Source organism: Peromyscus leucopus, chromosome 3, assembly GCF_004664715.2.
Source record: "Peromyscus leucopus breed LL Stock chromosome 3, UCI_PerLeu_2.1, whole genome shotgun sequence".
NCBI lineage: Eukaryota > Metazoa > Chordata > Mammalia > Rodentia > Cricetidae > Peromyscus > Peromyscus leucopus.
This window is the reverse complement of record NC_051065.1, coordinates 118838934-118841121: the sequence shown is the minus strand read 5'-3', so window position 1 is coordinate 118841121 and position 2188 is coordinate 118838934. Positions and strand designations below refer to the sequence as shown.

General features: G+C 38.7%; 1 non-coding gene across 1 annotated transcript; it reads right to left on the bottom strand.

The window, feature by feature from the left end:
• Window positions 1–1088: 1088 nt before the first annotated feature.
• On the bottom strand, window positions 1089–1268 carry LOC114695412. Its single transcript, XR_003734858.1, has one exon.
• Window positions 1269–2188: the final 920 nt, after the last annotated feature.

Sequence of the window (2188 nt, the reverse complement as noted above, 5' to 3'; positions counted from 1 at the left end):
CTTCATATACATACCTATATGCACATAAACTCAGAACTTAAATTTTGTTTTTGTTTTTGTTTTTCAAGACAGGGTTCTCTGTGTAGCTTTGTGCCTTTCCTAGAACTCACTCTGTAGCCCAGGCTGGCCTCGAACTCACAGATTTCTGGCTGGCTCTGCCTCCCGAGTGCTGGGATTAAAGGCGTGCACCAACACCGCATGGCCAGAACTTAAATTTTTTAAATAATATAAGCTTTTTAAACTATATTCTTTTTTGTTTGTATGTTTTTCAAGACAGGGTTTCTTCGTGTAACCTTTCCTGTCCTAGAACTCACTCTGTAGACCAAGCTAATCTTGAACTCACAGAGATCGGACTGCCTCTGCTTCCAAAGTGCTGGGATTAAAGGTGTGTGCCACCACTGCCCAGCAAAACTAAGTTCTTAGTTCTTCTGGTATTAATTCTTAACAAGACTTTGTTTTTAATATCTACCATAGACTACTGTCCCTAAAAACAAGAAAATACTTATTTGCTATTGAATGTTACTTTTGGATATAGGTGGCCCCTTTTACAAAATTATCTTTATTAAAGGATAAGTTACAGCCAATAGGACATATCTATTCTATATATGGTAATAAGTATGAACAAGTAGATATGTCTGTGTCTCTGTTACCACATTCAAGAGGAAAGAGCTAACAAAAGAAAATACAAGTAGTTAGGTTTAGAAGTACTGAATAGTGCAAGTTTTGCAAGCAGCTATATTGTGGAAGAGCTTCTTAAAGATAAAAGTACATTGTCTCATTAAGGGGATAATTATTCCTCCCTTGTCTTTAACACATCTTCGGTCAAATCATCTTTCATATGGGGTGGTCTCCTGATTGATAGACTTACATGGATTAACTCTTAAGGGAAGAGACAGTATTATGTAATGTCTCTGTAGTGGACCAGAATATCTAGTTCTCCCCTAAGAGCAGAGGTACATTCCTATTTTATTATTTTGACCAGGAAGAAGATTCTTCCCTTTAATGACTATCAATGACATCTTAGCATCTTTACACACACACACACACACACACACACACACACACACAATTATTATTATGTTCAGTGGTCCTGTTTGCAGCATCAACATACATATAACCATCCATTTCACACCTGTAAATGCAGATTCTAAGCCTAGGGAATGTTCCCATGGGAATTTACTTTAGGTTAAGGTTGAACTATCATTTATGAGGCTGCACCCACCTTAGGCAGATTCAAAGCCTCCACACAGGAGCCTTTCCCAGACCATTTTACATGGTGTTATAAATCCTAAGGTGGGACTATTGTGATGTTTACCTTTCCAGTGTTAGGAGGGAAATGGGAGGTAGGACCAATTTAAAAAAGGAACTAAATATTCCCTCATAAAATATTCCCTCCTTGGAATGTGAGATTCTGAAGTCATTTGGGATATGGTCTGAAATTTAGGGGAAGAAGAGCTTAGGGTCTCTCCTTTTTGTAGCTGGAGAGTTTTCTCTCTGGGTCCTGCCAAACTCCAGCCATCCCACAACCCACTTATAAAATAAACACACAGACGCTTATATTATTTAAACTGGCCTAATGGCTCAGGCTTCTATCTATCTAGTTCTTACATCTTAAATTAGTCCATTTCTATAAATCTATACCTTGCCACGGGGTTCATGGCTTACCAGTGTCTTCATATGCTGCTTGTCATGGCGGCGGCTGGCAGTGTCTCCCTCTACCTTCCTGTTCTATCAATTCTCTTGTTAGTCCCCCCTATACTTCCTGCCTGGTCACTGGCCAATCAGTGTTTTATTTATTGACCAATCAGAGCAATTTGACATATAGACCATCCCACAGCACCTTTTTCTGAATTTCAGTCTTCATAAGGCAATGGTGAAGATCCCAGATAAATGGAGTTAGATTGCCACAAGATCATCTGAGTGTAGATTTACAATAAATGAGAGGAGAAATAATTAAAACAGCAATTGAGTATACAGTGTCCAAATATTAATCCCACCACTATTAAGGTGGGATTAATTTCCACCATGAAAATGCTGATCTATCTTTCCAAACCAGTTCACCCAAAGGGACTGCTATTTCTGAAATGCATTTTAGTCATACTCCCATGTATAGCTTCCAAGCAGTTTTGAAAAGCAAAGAAACCATGGAAAGAGACCAGACTAGAAACTATAGCCTCCAAACACTCCT